This window comes from Triturus cristatus, chromosome 1_1, assembly GCF_964204655.1.
Source record: "Triturus cristatus chromosome 1_1, aTriCri1.1, whole genome shotgun sequence".
NCBI lineage: Eukaryota > Metazoa > Chordata > Amphibia > Caudata > Salamandridae > Triturus > Triturus cristatus.
Window position 1 is genome coordinate 444,322,659 of NC_140579.1, and position 21,467 is coordinate 444,344,125.

General features: G+C 52.3%; 1 protein-coding gene across 2 annotated transcripts in view; it reads right to left on the reverse strand.

The window, feature by feature from the left end:
* Nucleotides 1–21,467, reverse strand: part of LOC146870411 (uncharacterized) — a 1,711,658-nt gene that overhangs the window by 1,405,262 nt on the left and 284,929 nt on the right. The window lies entirely within an intron of this gene.

The following is a 21,467-nucleotide window of genomic DNA, read 5'->3' on the forward strand; positions in this document are numbered from 1 at the left end:
TCCCCACAAAGAGAAACCTGTCCCCACACAGATGATACCTGTACCTGGAGGATACCTGTTCTCCCACAGAGTATACCTGTCCCCACAAAGAGTACACCTGTCCCCACAAAGAGTACACCTGTCCCCACAAAGAGTATATCTGTCCCCACACAGAGAATACCTATCCCCACACAGAGGATACCAGTCCCCACACAGAGGATACCTGTCCCTGGAGGATACCTATCCCCCCACAGAGAATACCTGTCCCCACAAAGAGGATACCTGTCCCCACACAGAGGATACCTGTCCCTGAAGGATACCTGTCCCCCCACAGAGGATACCTGTCCCCACAAAGAGGATACCTGTCCACATACAGAGGATACCAGTCCCCGGATGATACCTGTCCCCCCACAGAGGATACCTGTCACCAAAAAGAGGATATCTGTCCACATACAGAGGATACCTGTCCCGGGAGCATACCTGTCACCACAAAAAGGATACCTGTCCCCACAAAAATGATACCTGTCCCCACACAGAGGAAACCTGTCCCTTGGGGTTACCTGTCCCCCCACAGAGGATACCTGTCCCCACAAAGAGTATACCTGTCGAAACAAAAAATATACCTGTCCACATACAGAGGATACCTGTCCCCAGAGGATACCTGTCCCCCCACAGACGATACCTGTCCCCACAAAGAGGATAGCTGTCCACATATAGAGGATACCTATCCACATACGGAGGATACCTGTCCTCTCACAGAGGATACCTGTCCCCACAAAGAGGAAACCTTTCCACAGAGGATACCTATCCCCGCAAAGAAGATACCTGTCCCCCACAGAGGATACCTGTCCCCACAAAGAGTATACTTGTCCCCACAAAAAGTATACCTGTCCCCACACAGAGAATACCTATCCCCACACAGAGGATACCAGTCCCCATACAGAGGAAACCTGTCTCCACAAAGAGGATAACTGTCCCCACACAGAGGATACCTGTCCCTGGAGGATACCTGTCCCCCCACAGAGAAAACCTGTCCCCACAAAGAGGGTACCTGTCCCCACAAAGAGGGTACCTGTCCCCACACAGAGGATACCTGTCCCTGAAGGAGACCTGTTCCCCACAGAGGATACCTGTCCCCAAAAAGCGGATACCTGTCCACATACAGAGGATACCAGTCCCCGGACGATACATGTCCCCCCACAGAGGATACCTGTCACCACAAAGAGGATACTTGTCCAGATACAGAGGATACCTGTCCCGGGAGCATACCTGTCCCCACAAAAAAGATACCTGTCCCCACAAAGAGGATATCTGTCCACATACAGAGGATACCTATCCCCACAAAGAGAATACCTATCCCCCACAGAGGATACCTCCCCCACACAGAGGATGTGTTTCCCCGAAGGTTACCTGTCCCCCCACAGAGGATACCTGCCCCCACACAGAGGATACCTGTCCCCACAAAGAGGATACCTGTTCCCACACAGAGGATACCTGTCCCAACACAGAGGATACCTGTCCCCACACAGAGGATACCTGTCCCAACAAAGAGGATACCTGTCCCCAGATACCTGTCCCCCCACAGAGGATACCTGTGCCCACAAAGAGGATACCTGTCCCCCCGCAGGTGATACCAGTCCCCGGATGATACCTGTCCCCCCACAGAGGATACCTGTCACCACAAAGAGGATACCTGTCCACATACAGAGGATACCTGTCCCGGGAGCATACCTGTCACCACAAAAAGGATACCTGTCCCCACAAAAATGATACCTGTCCCCACACAGAGGAAACCTGTCCCTTGGGGTTACCTGTCCCCCCACAGAGGATACCTGTCCCCACAAAGAGTATACCTGTCCCCACAAAGAGTATACCTGTCCACATACAGAGGATACCTGTCCCCAGAGGATACCTGTCCCCCCACAGAGGATACCTGTCCCCACAAAGAGGATAGCTGTCCACATATAGAGGATACCTGTCCCCAGAGGATACCTGTCCCCCCACATAGGATACCTGTCCCCCCACAGAGGATACCTATCCACATACGGAGGATACCTGTCCTCTCACAGAGGATACCTGTCCCCACAAAGAGGAAACCTTTCCACAGAGGATACCTATCCCCGCAAAGAAGATACCTGTCCCCCACAGAGGATACCTGTCCCCACAAAGAGTATACTTGTCCCCACAAAAAGTATACCTGTCCCCACACAGAGAATACCTATCCCCACACAGAGGATACCAGTCCCCATACAGAGGAAACCTGTCTCCACAAAGAGGGTACCTGTCCCCACACAGAGGATACCTGTCCCTGAAGGAGACCTGTTCCCCCACAGAGGATACCTGTCCCCAAAAAGCGGATACCTGTCCACATACAGAGTATACCAGTCCCCGGACGATACCTGTCCCCACACAGAGGATACCTGTCACCACAAAGAGGATACTTGTCCAGATACAGAGGATACCTGTCCCGGGAGCATACCTGTCCCCACAAAAAAGATACCTGTCCCCACAAAGAGGATATCTGTCCACATACAGAGGATACCTATCCCCACAAAGAGGATACCTGTCCCCCACAGAGGATACCTCCCCCACACAGAGGATGTGTTTCCCCGAAGGTTACCTGTCCCCCCACAGAGGATACCTGCCCCCACACAGAGGATACCTGTCCCCACCAAGAGGATACCTGTTCCCACACAGAGGATACCTGTCCCAACACAGAGGATACCTGTCCCCACACAGAGGATACCTGTCCCAACAAAGAGGATACCTGTCCCCAGATACCTGTCCCCCCCACAGAGGAAACCTGTCCCCACAAAGAGGATACCTGTCCCCCCGCAGGTGATACCAGTCCCCGGATGATACCTGTCCCCCCACAGAGGATACCTGTCACCACAAAGAGGATACCTGTCCACATACAGAGGATACCTGTCCCGGGAGCATACCTGTCACCACAAAAAGGATACCTGTCCCCACAAAAATGATACCTGTCCCCACACAGAGGAAACCTGTCCCTTGGGGTTACCTGTCCCCCCACAGAGGATACCTGTCCCCATAAAGAGTATACCTGTCCCCACAAAGAGAATACCTGTCCACATACAGAGGATACCTGTCCCCAGAGGATACATGTCCCCCCACAGAGGATACCTGTCCCCACAAAGAGGATAGCTGTTCACATATAGAGGATACCTGTCCCCAGAGGATACCTGTCCCCCCACATAGGATACCTGTCCCCCCACAGAGGATACCTGTCCCCACACAGAGGATACCTATCCACATACGGAGGATACCTGTCCTCTCACAGAGGATACCTGTCCCCACAAAGAGGAAACCTTTCCACAGAGGATACCTATCCCCGCAAAGAAGATACCTGTCCCCCACAGAGGATACCTGTCCCCACAAAGAGTATACTTGTCCCCACAAAAAGTATACCTGTCCCCACACAGAGAATACCTATCCCCACACAGAGGATACCAGTCCCCATACAGAGGAAACCTGTCTCCACAAAGAGGATAACTGTCCCCACACAGAGGATACCTGTCCCTGGAGGATACCTGTCCCCCCACAGAGAATACCTGTTCCCACAAAGAGGGTACCTGTCCCCACAAAGAGGGTACCTGTCCCCACACAGAGGATACCTGTCCCTGAAGGAGACCTGTTCCCCCACAGAGGATACCTGTCCCCAAAAAGCGGATACCTGTTCCCACACAGAGGATACCTGTCCCAACACAGAGGATACCTGTCACCACAAAGAGGATACTTGTCCAGATACAGAGGATACCTGTCCCGGGAGCATACCTGTCCCCACAAAAAAGATACCTGTCCCCACAAAGAGGATACCTGTCCACATACAGAGGATACCTATCCCCACAAAGAGGATACCTGTCCCCCACAGAGGATACCTCCCCCACACAGAGGATGTGTTTCCCCGAAGGTTACCTGTCCCCCACAGAGGATACCTGCCCCAGCACAGAGGATACCTGTCCCAATAAAGAGGATACCTGTTCCCACACAGAGGATACCTGTCCCAACACAGAGGATACCTGTCCCCACACAGAGGATACCTGTCCCAACAAAGAGGATACCTGTCCCCAGATACCTGTCCCCCCCACAGAGGATACCTGTCCCCACAAAGAGGATACCTGTCCCCCCGCAGGTGATACCAGTCCCCGGATGATACCTGTCCCCCCACAGAGGATACCTGTCACCACAAAGAGGATACCTGTCCACATACAGAGGATACCTGTCCCGGGAGCATACCTGTCACCACAAAAAGGATACCTGTCCCCACAAAAATGATACCTGTCCCCACACAGAGGAAACCTGTCCCTTGGGGTTACCTGTCCCCCCACAGAGGATACCTGTCCCCACAAGGAGTATACCTGTCCCCATAAAGAGTATACCTGTCCACATACAGAGGATACCTGTCCCCAGAGGATACCTGTCCCCCCACAGAGGATACCTGTCCCCACAAAGAGGATAGCTGTCCACATATAGAGGATACCTGTCCCCAGAGGATACCTGTCCCCCCACATAGGATACCTGTCCCCCCACAGAGGATACCTGTCCCCACACAGAGGATACCTGTCCCCACACAGAGGATACCTATCCACATACGGAGGATACCTGTCCTCTCACAGAGGATACCTGTCCCCACAAAGAGGAAACCTTTCCACAGAGGATACCTATCCCCGCAAAGAAGATACCTGTCCCCCACAGAGGATACCTGTCCCCACAAAGAGTATACTTGTCCCCACAAAAAGTATACCTGTCCCCACACAGAGAATACCTATCCCCACACAGAGGATACCAGTCCCCATACAGAGGAAACCTGTCTCCACAAAGAGGATAACTGTCTCCACACAGAGGATACCTGTCCCTGGAGGATACCTGTCCCCCCACAGAGAATACCTGTCCCCCACAGAGGATACCTGTCTCCACAAAGAGGATACCTGTCACCACACTGAGGACACCTATCCCCACACAGAGGATACCTGTCCCCACACAGAGGATACCTGTCCCCACACAGAGGATACCTGTCCCCACACAGAGGATACCTGTCCCCAAACAGAGGATACCTGTCCCCACAAAGAGGATACCTGTCCCCACATAGAGGATACCTGTCCCCAGAGGATACCTGTTCGCCCACAGAGGATACCTGTCGCCACAAAGAGGACACCTGTCCCCACACAGAGGATACCTGTCCCCAGAGGATAAATATCCCCACACAGAGGATATCTGTCCCCACAAAGAGTATACCTGTCCCAACGAAGAGTATACCTGTCCCCACGAAGAGTATACCGGTCCCCACGAAGAGTATACCGGTCCCCACACAGAGGATACCTATCCCCACACAGAGGATACCTATCCCAACACAGAGGATACCTGTCCCCACACAGAGGATACCTGTGCCCACAAAGAGGATATCTGTCCCCACACAGAGGATACCTGTCCCCGGATACCTGTCCCCCACAGAGGATACCTGTCTCCACAAAGAGGATACCTGTCCACATATAGAGGATACCTATCCCCACAAAGAGGATACCTGTCCCCCACAGAGGATACCTGTCCCCAGACAGAGGATACCTGTGCCCCCAAAGAGGATGCCTGTCCCCACAAAGAGGATACCTGTCCCCATACAGAGGATACCTGTCCCTGGAGGATACCTGTCCCCCCACAGAGAATACATGTCCCCACAAAGTGGATATATGTCCATATACAGAGGATACCTGTCCCCAGAGGATATCTGTCCCCCCACAGAGGATACCTGTCCTCACAAAGAGGATACCTTTCCTCACACACAGGACACATGTCTCCCCACAGAGGATACCTGTCCCCACATAAAGGATACCTGTCCACATACGGAGCATACCTGTCCTCCCACAAAGGATACCTATGCCCACAAAGAGGATACCTTCCCACATACAGAGGATACCTATCCCCACACAGAGGATACCTGTCCCCACACAGAGGATACCTGTCCCCACACAGAGGATACCTGTCCCTGAAGGATACCTGTCCCCCCACAGAGGATACCTGTCCCCACAAAGAGGATACCTGTCCCCGGAGGATACTTGTCCCCCCACAGAGGATACCTGTCCCCAAAAAGAGGATACCTGTCCCCACACAGAGGATACCTGCGCCCCAGAGAGGATACCTGTCCCCACAAAGAGGATACCTGTTCACATACAGAGGATACCTGTCCCAGGAGGATACCTGTCCCCACAAAAAGGATACCTGTCCCCACAAAAAGGATACCTGTCCAAATACAGAGGATACCTATCCCCACAAAGAGAATACCTGTGCACCACAGAGGATACCTGTCCCCACACAGAGGATACCTGTCTCCAGAGGATACCTGTCCCCCCACAGAGAATACCTGTCCCCACAAAGAGGATACATGTCCATACACAGAGGATACCTGTCCCCAGAGGATACCTGTCCCCCCACAGAGGATACCTGTCCCCATAAAGAGGATACCTGTCCTCACAAAGAGGATGCATGTCCCCTCACAGAGGATACATATCCCCACACTGAGGATACCTGTCCCCACACTGAGGATACCTGTCCCCACACAGAGGATACCTGTCCCCACAAAGAGGATACATGTCCCCGGAGGATACTTGTGCCCCCACAGAGGATACCTGTCCCCACAAAGAGGATACCTTTCCACATACAGAGGATACCTATCCCCGAAAAGAGGATACATGTCCCCCACAGAGGATACCTGTCTCCACAAAGAGGATACCTGTCACTACACAGAGGACACCTATCCCCACACAGAGGCTACCTGTCCCCACACAGAGGATACCTGTCCCCAAACAGAGGATACCTGTCCCCACAAAGAGGATATCTGTCCCCACACAGACGATACCTGTCCCCAGAGGATACCTGTTCGCCCACAGAGGATACCTGTCCCCACAAAGAGGACACCTGTCCCCACACGGAGGATACCTGTCCCCAGAGGATAAATATCCCCCCACAGAGGATACCTGTCCCCACAAAGAGTATACCTGTCCCCACGAAGAGTATACCTGTCCCCACGAAGAGTATACCGGTCCCCACACAGAGGATACCTATCCCCACACAGAGGATACCTATCCCAACACAGAGGATACCTATCCCAACACAGAGGATACCTATCCCAACACAGAGGATACCTGTCCCCACACAGAGGATAGCTGTGCCCACAAAGAGGATATCTGTCCCCACACAGAGGATACCTGTGCCCACAAAGAGGATATCTGTCCCCACACAGAGGATATCTGTCCCCGGATACCTGTTCCCCACAGAGGATACCTGTCTCCACAAAGAGGATACCTGTCCACCACAGAGGATACCTGTCCCCACACAGAGGATACCTGTCCCAAGAGGATACCTGTCCTCCCACAGAGGATGCCTGTCCCCATAAGGATGATACCTGTCCTCACAAAGAGGATACATGTCCCCTCACAGAGGATACCTATCCCCACACTGAGGATACCTGTCCCCACACTGAGGATACCTGTCACCACACTGAGGATACCTGTCCCCACAAAGAGGATACCTGTCCCCGGAGGATACTTGTGCCCCCACAGAGGATACCTGTCCCCACAAAGAGGATATCTTTCCACATACAGAGGATACCTATCCCTGAAAAGAGGATACATGTCCCCCACAGAGGATACCTGTCTCCACAAAGAGGATACCTGTCACCACACAGAGGACACCTATCCCCACACAGAGGATACCTGTCCCCACACAGAGGATACCTGTCCCCAGAGGATACCTGTCCCCAAACAGAGGATACCTGTCCCCAAAAAGAGGATACCTGTCCCCACATAGAGGATACCTGTCCCCACATAGAGGATACCTGTTCGCCCACAGAGGATACCTGTCGCCACAAAGAGGACACCTGTCCCCACACAGAGGATACCTGTCCCCAGAGGATAAATATCCCCACACAGAGGATATCTGTCCCCACAAAGAGTATACCTGTCCCGACGAAGAGTATACCTGTCCCCACAAAGAGTATACCGGTCCCCACGAAGAGTATACCGGTCCCCACACAGAGGATACCTATCCCCACACAGAGGATACCTATCCCAACAAAGAGGATACCTGTCCCCACACAGAGGATACCTGTGCCCACAAAGAGGATATCTGTCCCCACACAGAGGATACCTGTCCCCACACAGAGGATACCTGTCCCCCCACAGAGTATACCTGACCCCACAAAGAGGATACCTGTCCACATACAGAGGATAGCTGTCCTCCCACAGAGGATACCTGTCCCCACAAAGAGGACACATGTCCCCCCACAGAGGATACCTGTCCTCACACAGAGGATACCTGTCCTCCCACAGAGGATACCTGGCCCCACAAAGAGGATACCTTTCCACATACACAGGATACCTATCCCCGCAAAGAGGATACCTATCCCAACACAGAGGATACCTGTCCCCACACAGAGGATACTTGTCCACATACGGAGGATACCTGTCCCCCCAGAGAGGATACCTGTCCCCACCAAGAGTATACCTGTCCCCACAAAGAGTATACCTGTCCCCACACAGAGGATACCTATCCCCACACTGAGGATACCTGTCCCCAAACAGAGGATACCTGTCCCCAAACAGAGAATACCTGTCCCCAAACAGAGGATACCTGAACCCCAAACAGAGGATACCTGTCCCCACACAGAGGATACCTGTCCCCACACAGAGGATACCTGTCCCCACACAGAGGATACCTGTCCCCACAAAGGGGATACCTGTCCCGGAGGATACTTGTCCCCCCACAGAGGATACCTGTCCCGACAAAGAGGATACCTGTCCCCACACAGAGGATACCTGTCCCCACACAGAGGATACCTGTCACCACAAAGAGGATACTTGTCCACATAGAGAGGATACCTGTCCCGGGAGGATACCTGTCCGCACAAAAAAAATACCGGTCCCCACAAAGAGGATACCTGTCCACATACAGAAGATACCTATCCCCACAAACAGGATACCTGTCCCCCACAGAGGATACCTCTCCCACACAGAGAATACCTATCCCCACACAGAGTTTACCTATCCCCACACAGAGGATACCTGTCCCCTCACAGAGGATACCTGTCCCCACACAGAGGATACCTGTCCCCACACAGAGGTTACCTATCCCCACAAAGAGGATACATGTCCCCACACAGAGGATACATGTCCCTGGAAGATACCTGTCCCCACAGAGATACCTGTCCCCACAATGAGGATACCTGTTCCCACACAGAGGAACCTACCCTGGGGTTTACCTGTCCCCCCACAGAGGATACCTGTCCCCACAAAGAGGATAGCTGTCTACATATAGAGGATACCTGTCCCCAGAGGATACCTGTCCCCCCACATAGGATACCTGTCCCCACAAGGGGGATACCTGTCCTCACACAGAGGATACATGTACCCCCACAGAGATACCTGTTCCCACATAGAGGATACCTGTCCTCCCACAGAGTATACCTGTCCCCACAAAGAGGATACCTTTCCACATACAGAGGAAACCTATCCCCCCAAAGAGGATACCTGTCCCCTACAGAGGATACCTGTCCCCAGAAAGAGGAAACCTGTCCCCACACAGATGATACCTGTCCCTGGAGGATACCTGTCCCCCCACAGAGTATACCTGTCCCCACAAAGAGTACACCTGTCCTCACAAAGAGTATACCTGTCCCCACACAGAGAATACCTATCCCCACACAGAGGATACCAGTCCCCACACAGAGGATACCTGTCCCCATACAGAGGATACCTGTCCCAGGAGCATACCTGTCACCACAAAAAGGATACCTGTCCCCACAAAAAGGATACCTGTCCCCACACAGAGGAAACCTGTCCCTTGGGGTTACCTGTCCCCCCACAGAGGATACCTGTCCCCACAAAGAGGATAGCTATCTACATATAGAGAATACCTGTCCTCAGAGGATACCTGTCCCCCCACATAGGATACCTGTCCCCACAAAGAGGATGCCTGTCCTCACACAGAGGATACATGTCCCCCCACAGAGGATACCTGTCCCCACATAGAGGATACCTGTCCACATACGGAGGATACCTGTCCTCCCACAGAGGATACCTGCCCCCACAAAGAGGATACCTTTCCACAGAGGATACCTATCCCCGCAAAGAAGATACCTGTCCCCCACAAAGGATACCTGTCCCCACAAAGAGTATACCTGTCCCCACAAAAAGTATACCTGTCCCCACACAGAGAATACCTATCCCCACACAGAGGATACCAGTCCCCACACAGAGGAAACCTGTCTCCACAAAGAGGAATCCTGTCTCCACAAAGAGGATAACTGTCCCCACACAGAGGATACCTGTCCCTGGAGGATACCTGTCCCCCCACGGAGGATACCTGTCCCCCCACAGAGAATACCTGTCCCCCCACAGAGAATACCTGTCCCCACAAAGAGGGTACCTGTCCCCACAAAGAGGGTACCTGTCCCCACACAGAGGATACCTGTCCCTGAAGGATACCTGTTCCCCCACAGAGGATACCTGTCCCCCACAGAGGATACCTGTCTCCACAAAGAGGATACCTGTCACCACACTGAGGACACCTATCCCCACACAGAGGATACCTGTCCCCACACAGAGGATACCTGTCCCCACACAGAGGATACCTGTCCCCACACAGAGGATACCTGTCCCCAAACAGAGGATACCTGTCCCCACAAAGAGGATACCTGTCCCCACATAGAGGATACCTGTCCCCAGAGGATACCTGTTCGCCCACAGAGGATACCTGTCGCCACAAAGAGGACACCGGTCCCCACACAGAGGATACCTGTCCCCAGAGGATAAATATCCCCACACAGAGGATATCTGTCCCCACAAAGAGTATACCTGTCCCAACGAAGAGTATACCTGTCCCCACGAAGAGTATACCGGTCCCCACGAAGAGTATACCGGTCCCCACACAGAGGATACCTATCCCCACACAGAGGATACCTATCCCAACACAGAGGATACCTGTCCCCACACAGAGGATACCTGTGCCCACAAAGAGGATATCTGTCCCCACACAGAGGATACCTGTCCCCGGATACCTGTCCCCCACAGAGGATACCTGTCTCCACAAAGAGGATACCTGTCCACATATAGAGGATACCTATCCCCACAAAGAGGATACCTGTCCCCCACAGAGGATACCTGTCCCCAGACAGAGGATACCTGTGCCCCCAAAGAGGATGCCTGTCCCCACAAAGAGGATACCTGTCCCCATACAGAGGATACCTGTCCCTGGAGGATACCTGTCCCCCCACAGAGAATACATGTCCCCACAAAGTGGATATATGTCCATATACAGAGGATACCTGTCCCCAGAGGATATCTATCCCCCCACAGAGGATACCTGTCCTCACAAAGAGGATACCTTTCCTCACACACAGGACACATGTCTCCCCACAGAGGATACCTGTCCCCACATAAAGGATACCTGTCCACATACGGAGCATACCTGTCCTCCCACAAAGGATACCTATGCCCACAAAGAGGATACCTTCCCACATACAGAGGATACCTATCCCCACACAGAGGATACCTGTCCCCACACAGAGGATACCTGTCCCCACACAGAGGATACCTGTCCCTGAAGGATACCTGTCCCCCCACAGAGGATACCTGTCCCCACAAAGAGGATACCTGTCCCCGGAGGATACTTGTCCCCCCACAGAGGATACCTGTCCCCAAAAAGAGGATACCTGTCCCCACACAGAGGATACCTGCGCCCCAGAGAGGATACCTGTCCCCACAAAGAGGATACCTGTTCACATACAGAGGATACCTGTCCCAGGAGGATACCTGTCCCCACAAAAAGGATACCTGTCCCCACAAAAAGGATACCTGTCCAAATACAGAGGATACCTATCCCCACAAAGAGAATACCTGTGCACCCCAGAGGATACCTGTCCCCACACAGAGGATACCTGTCTCCAGAGGATACCTGTCCCCCCACAGAGAATACCTGTCCCCACAAAGAGGATACATGTCCATACACAGAGGATACCTGTCCCCAGAGGATACCTGTCCCCCCACAGAGGATACCTGTCCCCATAAAGAGGATACCTGTCCTCACAAAGAGGATACATGTCCCCTCACAGAGGATACATATCCCCACACTGAGGATACCTGTCCCCACACTGAGGATACCTGTCCCCACACAGAGGATACCTGTCCCCACAAAGAGGATACATGTCCCCGGAGGATACTTGTGCCCCCACAGAGGATACCTGTCCCCACAAAGAGGATACCTTTCCACATACAGAGGATACCTATCCCCGAAAAGAGGATACATGTCCCCCACAGAGGATACCTGTCTCCACAAAGAGGATACCTGTCACTACACAGAGGACACCTATCCCCACACAGAGGCTACCTGTCCCCACACAGAGGATACCTGTCCCCAAACAGAGGATACCTGTCCCCACAAAGAGGATATCTGTCCCCACACAGACGATACCTGTCCCCAGAGGATACCTGTTCGCCCACAGAGGATACCTGTCCCCACAAAGAGGACACCTGTCCCCACACGGAGGATACCTGTCCCCAGAGGATAAATATCCCCCCACAGAGGATACCTGTCCCCACAAAGAGTATACCTGTCCCCACGAAGAGTATACCTGTCCCCACGAAGAGTATACCGGTCCCCACACAGAGGATACCTATCCCCACACAGAGGATACCTATCCCAACACAGAGGATACCTATCCCAACACAGAGGATACCTATCCCAACACAGAGGATACCTGTCCCCACACAGAGGATAGCTGTGCCCACAAAGAGGATATCTGTCCCCACACAGAGGATACCTGTGCCCACAAAGAGGATATCTGTCCCCACACAGAGGATATCTGTCCCCGGATACCTGTTCCCCACAGAGGATACCTGTCTCCACAAAGAGGATACCTGTCCACCACAGAGGATACCTGTCCCCACACAGAGGATACCTGTCCCAAGAGGATACCTGTCCTCCCACAGAGGATGCCTGTCCCCATAAGGATGATACCTGTCCTCACAAAGAGGATACATGTCCCCTCACAGAGGATACCTATCCCCACACTGAGGATACCTGTCCCCACACTGAGGATACCTGTCACCACACTGAGGATACCTGTCCCCACAAAGAGGATACCTGTCCCCGGAGGATACTTGTGCCCCCACAGAGGATACCTGTCCCCACAAAGAGGATATCTTTCCACATACAGAGGATACCTATCCCTGAAAAGAGGATACATGTCCCCCACAGAGGATACCTGTCTCCACAAAGAGGATACCTGTCACCACACAGAGGACACCTATCCCCACACAGAGGATACCTGTCCCCACACAGAGGATACCTGTCCCCAGAGGATACCTGTCCCCAAACAGAGGATACCTGTCCCCAAAAAGAGGATACCTGTCCCCACATAGAGGATACCTGTCCCCACATAGAGGATACCTGTTCGCCCACAGAGGATACCTGTCGCCACAAAGAGGACACCTGTCCCCACACAGAGGATACCTGTCCCCAGAGGATAAATATCCCCACACAGAGGATATCTGTCCCCACAAAGAGTATACCTGTCCCGACGAAGAGTATACCTGTCCCCACAAAGAGTATACCGGTCCCCACGATGAGTATACCGGTCCCCACACAGAGGATACCTATCCCCACACAGAGGATACCTATCCCAACAAAGAGGATACCTGTCCCCACACAGAGGATACCTGTGCCCACAAAGAGGATATCTGTCCCCACACAGAGGATACCTGTCCCCACACAGAGGATACCTGTCCCCCCACAGAGTATACCTGACCCCACAAAGAGGATACCTCTCCACATACAGAGGATAGCTGTCCTCCCACAGAGGATACCTGTCCCCACAAAGAGGACACATGTCCCCCCACAGAGGATACCTGTCCTCACACAGAGGATACCTGTCCTCCCACAGAGGATACCTGGCCCCACAAAGAGGATACCTTTCCACATACACAGGATACCTATCCCCGCAAAGAGGATACCTATCCCAACACAGAGGATACCTGTCCCCACACAGAGGATACTTGTCCACATACGGAGGATACCTGTCCCCCCAGAGAGGATACCTGTCCCCACCAAGAGTATACCTGTCCCCACAAAGAGTATACCTGTCCCCACACAGAGGATACCTATCCCCACACTGAGGATACCTGTCCCCAAACAGAGGATACCTGTCCCCAAACAGAGGATACCTGTCCCCAAACAGAGGATACCTGAACCCCAAACAGAGGATACCTGTCCCCACACAGAGGATACCTGTCCCCACACAGAGGATACCTGTCCCCACACAGAGGATACCTGTCCCCACAAAGGGGATACCTGTCCCGGAGGATACTTGTCCCCCCACAGAGGATACCTGTCCGGACAAAGAGGATACCTGTCCCCACACAGAGGATACCTGTCCCCACACAGAGGATACCTGTCACCACAAAGAGGATACTTGTCCACATAGAGAGGATACCTGTCCCGGGAGGATACCTGTCCGCACAAAAAAAATACCGGTCCCCACAAAGAGGATACCTGTCCACATACAGAAGATACCTATCCCCACAAACAGGATACCTGTCCCCCACAGAGGATACCTCTCCCACACAGAGAATACCTATCCCCACACAGAGTTTACCTATCCCCACACAGAGGATACCTGTCCCCTCACAGAGGATACCTGTCCCCACACAGAGGATACCTGTCCCCACACAGAGGTTACCTATCCCCACAAAGAGGATACATGTCCCCACACAGAGGATACATGTCCCTGGAAGATACCTGTCCCCACAGAGATACCTGTCCCCACAATGAGGATACCTGTTCCCACACAGAGGAACCTACCCTGGGGTTTACCTGTCCCCCCACAGAGGATACCTGTCCCCACAAAGAGGATAGCTGTCTACATATAGAGGATACCTGTCCCCAGAGGATACCTGTCCCCCCACATAGGATACCTGTCCCCACAAGGGGGATACCTGTCCTCACACAGAGGATACATGTACCCCCACAGAGATACCTGTTCCCACATAGAGGATACCTGTCCTCCCACAGAGTATACCTGTCCCCACAAAGAGGATACCTTTCCACATACAGAGGAAACCTATCCCCCCAAAGAGGATACCTGTCCCCTACAGAGGATACCTGTCCCCAGAAAGAGGAAACCTGTCCCCACACAGATGATACCTGTCCCTGGAGGATACCTGTCCCCCCACAGAGTATACCTGTCCCCACAAAGAGTACACCTGTCCTCACAAAGAGTATACCTGTCCCCACACAGAGAATACCTATCCCCACACAGAGGATACCAGTCCCCACACAGAGGATACCTGTCCACATACAGAGGATACCTGTCCCAGGAGCATACCTGTCACCACAAAAAGGATACCTGTCCCCACAAAAAGGATACCTGTCCCCACACAGAGGAAACCTGTCCCTTGGGGTTACCTGTCCCCCCACAGAGGATACCTGTCCCCACAAAGAGGATAGCTATCTACATATAGAGAATACCTGTCCCCAGAGGATACCTGTCCCCCCACATAGGATACCTGTCCCCACAAAGAGGATGCCTGTCCTCACACAGAGGATACATGTCCCCCCACAGAGGATACCTGTCCCCACATAGAGGATACCTGTCCACATACGGAGGATACCTGTCCTCCCACAGAGGATACCTGCCCCCACAAAGAGGATACCTTTCCACAGAGGATACCTATCCCCGCAAAGAAGATACATGTCCCCCACAAAGGATACCTGTCCCCACAAAGAGTATACCTGTCCCCACAAAAAGTATACCTGTCCCCACACAGAGAATACCTATCCCCACACAGAGGATACCAGTCCCCACACAGAGGAAACCTGTCTCCACAAAGAGGAATCCTGTCTCCACAAAGAGGATAACTGTCCCCACACAGAGGATACCTGTCCCTGGAGGATACCTGTCCCCCCACGGAGGATACCTGTCCCCCCACAGAGAATACCTGTCCCCCCACAGAGAATACCTGTCCCCACAAAGAGGGTACCTGTCCCCACAAAGAGGGTACCTGTCCCCACACAGAGGATACCTGTCCCTGAAGGATACCTGTTCCCCCACAGAGGATACCTGTCCCCAAACAGAGGATACCTGTCCACATACAGAGGATACCAGTCCCCGGACGATACCTGTCCCCCCACAGAGGATACCTGTCACCACAAAGAGGATACCTGTCCAGATACAGAGGATACCTGTCCCGGGAGCATACCTGTCCCCACAAAAAGGATACCTGTCCCCACAAAAACGATACCTGTCCCCACAAAGAGGATATCTGTCCACATACAGAGGATACCTATCCCCACAAAGAGGATACCTGTCCCCCACAGAGGATACCTCCCTCACAGAGAGGATGTGTTTCCCCAAAGGTTACCTGTCCCCCCACAGAGGATACCTGCCCCCACACAGAGGATACCTGTCCCCACAAAGAGGATACCTGTCCCCACAAAGAGGATACCTGTCCCCACAAAGAGGATACCGGTCCCCACACAGAGGATACCTGTCCCAACAAAGAGGATACCTGTCGCCAGAGGATACCTGTCCCCCCCACAGAGGATACCTGTCCACCACAAACAGGATACCTGTCCCCCCGCAGAGGATAACAGTCCCAACAAAGAGGATACCTGTCCCCACACAGAGGATGCCTATCCCCGGAGGATACCCGTCCCCCCACAAAGGATACCTGTCCCCACAAAGAGAATACCTGATCTCCCACAGAGGATACCTGTCCCCCCACAGAGGATACCTGTCCCCACATAGAGGATACCTATCCACATACAGAGGATACCTGTCCTAGGAGGATACCTGTCCCCCACAGAGGATACCTGTCCCTACAAAGAGGATGCCTGTTATCACACAGAGGATACCTGTCCCCAGAGGATACCTGTCCCCCCACAGAGGATACCTGTCCCCACAAAGAGTATACCTGTCCCCACAAAGAGTATACCTGTCCCCACACAGAGGATTTCTATTCCCACACAGAGGATACCTGTCCCCACACAGAGGATACCTGTCCCCACACAGAGGATACCTGTCCCCACACAGAGGATACCTGTCCCCACACAGAGGATACCTGTCCCCACAAGGAGTATACCTGTCCACATACAGAGGATACCATTCTCCCCACAGAGGATTCCTGTCCCTACAAAGAGGATACCTGTCCACATACAGAGGATACCTGTCCCCCCACAGAGGATACCTGTCCCCACAAAGAGGATACATGTCAACATACAGAGGATACCAGTCCCCGGACGATACCTGTCCCCCCACAGAGGATACCTGTCACCACAAAGAGGATACTTGTCCAGATACAGAGGATACCTGTCCCGGGAGCATACCTGTCCCCACAAAAAAGATACCTGTCCCCACAAAGAGGATATCTGTCCACATACAGAGGATACCTATCCCCACAAAGAGAATACCTATCCCCCACAGAGGATACCTCCCCCACACGGAGGATGTGTTTCCCCGAAGGTTACCTGTCCCCCCACAGAGGATACCTGCCCCCACACAGAGGATACCTGTCCCCACAAAGAGGATACCTGTTCCCACACAGAGGATACCTGTCCCAACACAGAGGATACCTGTCCCCACACAGAGGATACCTGTCCCAACAAAGAGGATACCTGTCCCCAGATACCTGTCCCCCCACAGAGGATACCTGTCCCCACAAAGAGGATACCTGTCCCCCCGCAGGTGATACCAGTCCCCGGATGATACCTGTCCCCCCACAGAGGATACCTGTCACCACAAAGAGGATACCTGTCCACATACAGAGGATACCTGTCCCGGGAGCATACCTGTCACCACAAAAAGGATACCTGTCCCCACAAAAATGATACCTGTCCCCACACAGAGGAAACCTGTCCCTTGGGGTTACCTGTCCCCCCACAGAGGTTACCTGTCCCCACAAAGAGTATACCTGTCCCCACAAAGAGTATACCTGTCCACATACAGAGGATACCTGTCCCCAGAGGATACCTCTCCCCCCACAGAGGATACCTGTCCCCACAAAGAGGATAGCTGTCCACATATAGGATACCTGTCCCCAGAGGATACCTGTCCCCCCACATAGGATACCTGTCCCCCCACAGAGGATACCTGTCCCCCCACAGAGGATACCTATCCACATACGGAGGATACCTGTCCTCTCACAGAGGATACCTGTCCCCACAAAGAGGAAACCTTTCCACAGAGGATACCTATCCCCGCAAAGAAGATACCTGTCCCCCACAGAGGATACCTGTCCCCACAAAGAGTATACTTGTCCCCACAAAAAGTATACCTGTCCCCACACAGAGAATACCTATCCCCACACAGAGGATACCAGTCCCCATAAAGAGGAAACCTGTCTCCACAAAGAGGATAACTGTCCCCACACAGAGGATACCTGTCCCTGGAGGATACCTGTCCCCCCACAGAGAATACCTCTCCCCACAAAGAGGGTACCTGTCCCCACAAAGAGGGTACCTGTCCCCACACAGAGGATACCTGTCCCTGAAGGAGACCTGTTCCCCCACAGAGGATACCTGTCCCCAAAAAGCGGATACCTGTCCACATAAAGAGGATACCAGTCCCCGGACGATACCTGTCCCCCCACAGAGGATACCTGTCACCACAAAGAGGATACTTGTCCAGATACAGAGGATACATTTCCCGGGAGCATACCTGTCCCCACAAAAAAGATACCTGTCCCCACAAAGAGGATATCTGTCCACATACAGAGGATACCTATCCCCACAAAGAGGATACCTGTCCCCCACAGAGGATACCTCCCCCACACAGAGGATGTGTTTCCCCGAAGGTTACCTGTCCCCCCACAGAGGATACCTGCCCCCACACAGAGGATACCTGTCCCCACCAAGAGGATACCTGTTCCCACACAGAGGATACCTGTCCCAACACAGAGGATACCTGTCCCCACACAGAGGATACCTGTCCCAACAAAGAGGATACCTGTCCCCAGATACCTGTCCCCCCCACAGAGGAAACCTGTCCCCACAAAGAGGATACCTGTCCCCCCCGCAGGTGATACCAGTCCCCGGATGATACCTGTCCCCCCACAGAGGATACCTGTCACCACAAAGAGGATACCTGTCCACATACAGAGGATACCTGTCCCGGGAGCATACCTGTCACCACAAAAAGGATACCTGTCCCCACACAGAGGAAACCTGTCCCTTGGGGTTACCTGTTCCCCCACAGAGGATACCTGTCCCCACAAAGAGTATACCTGTCCACATACAGAGGATACCTGTCCCCAGAGGATACCTGTCCCCCCACAGAGGATACCTGTCCCCACAAAGAGGATAGCTGTCCACATATAGAGGATACCTGTCCCCAGAGGATACCTGTCCCCCCGCATAGGATACCTGTCCCCCCACAGAGGATACCTGTCCCCACACAGAGGATACCTATCCACATACGGAGGATACCTGTCCTCTCACAGAGGATACCTGTCCCCACAAAGAGGAAACCTTTCCACAGAGGATACCTATCCCCGCAAAGAAGATACCTGTCCCCCACAGAGGATACCTGTCCCCACAAAGAATATACTTGTCCCCACAAAAAGTATACCTGTCCCCACACAGAGGATACCTGTCACCACAAAGAGGATACCTGTCCACATACAGAGGATACCTGTCCCGGGAGCATACCTGTCACCACAAAAAGGATACCTGTCCCCACAAAAATGATACCTGTCCCCACACAGAGGAAACCTGTCCCTTGGGGTTACCTGTCCCCCCACAGAGGATACCTGTCCCCACAAAGAGTATACCTGTCCCCACAAAGAGTATACCTGTCCACATACAGAGGATACCTGTCCCCAGAGGATACCTGTCCCCCCACATAGGATACCTGTCCCCCCACAGAGGATACCTGTCCCCCCACAGAGGATACCTGTCCCCACAAAGAGGATAGCTGTCCACATATAGAGGATACCTGTCCCCAGAGGATACCTGTCCCCCCACATAGGATACCTGTCCCCCCACAGAGGATACCTGTCCCCACACAGAGGATACCTATCCACATATGGAGGATACCTGTCCTCTCACAGAGGATACCTGTCCCCACAAAGAGGAAACCTTTCCACAGAGGATACCTATCCCCGCAAAGAAGATACCTGTCCCCCACAGAGGATACCTGTCCCCACAAAGAGTATACTTGTCCCCACAAAAAGTATTTCAAAACACAAAAGGGATCCGAGGTCTAATATGCAACCCTTGATATGAATTCAAGATAGTTGACTAATAGCAAATTTATGCCAATAGTGAATTAGTGTAGGTAAGCATGTGAAAGAGCGATACAAAAAATAGAAGACAACAGAAGGTGAAGCAAAAAAGCTTGATCAAAGGATAATCAGCATCCCATCATTACACTCTGAAAGTGCCCAGTGTCATCATCTGGGGTACCAAACAACTCTTCTCGGAGACCTCATATTATATCGAGGCCATATGAATGAGTTGTATCCTCTTATCAAGAAACATCCAGAAAAAGAGGGAAAAATAGAAAATTGTTAAGAGTGCAATGAAACAAACAAATATTTTTGTATTTTACCAGTGTTCGTAAAACAGAATACACAATTGACTTGCACTAGATATATGTATTTCTAAACTGTGCCCCATCAATCGTATTTCTATCTAAAAACAGTGTGAAAACAAAAAAACGGGGAAGAAAAGGCAGGTAAACCACGTTTGCTGCCCACTATTTGGTCGACATGTTTCAGCCTTCAGGAAGGCTCTCCCTGGCTTTCTTCAGGACCTCATGATCAAAGTCCCTGATATGGACTTTGGGAAAGAAAATGGGTTACTACTATACCCTTGTAAAGGTTGTCCAATTCCTCAATGTGATTGCTGATGTTAACTGACATCTAAAAGACGAAAAAAATCAACAAAACAATAAATTACATTGGGAAGTGAAATCACACAGGTAGTCATATGTGATATATTGCCTCAAAGCGTCTGTATCCTCATTCTTCTGAAAAACGCCATAAAAGGAACATGCTTACCAAACATCATCAGAGGAAAAAGCCCCACCTCACTCGGCACCAGCTTGAGTCAAGGAAGAGGCCCCGCTCTGCAAGTAAACGTGAGCCAATAAATCAACCGATCTCAAAACCTAAAGAACGGTACACTTCTCAAAAATGCAGAAGGACTATGAATGCTTGGCAACGTCCCACACTTCTATTAGTGATCGTGACCGGGACGTGACAGCCGTGTTGCCATTTGGCGTCTATTAAAAAACAAACAACTTAGCTAGGTTTGGCATAAAGATGACTGAGCAAGACCTCATCCGAAATCACAGAAGTGGACTTGTTCAAAAACAATATTCAAGGCAGGGGCTATTCATGATTAAATAACTCCTAAACTGAACAGATCAAGGTAAAGCTCTTGAAACCAAAAGGATTCAAGCGAATATCTGCAGTTTCAACTTA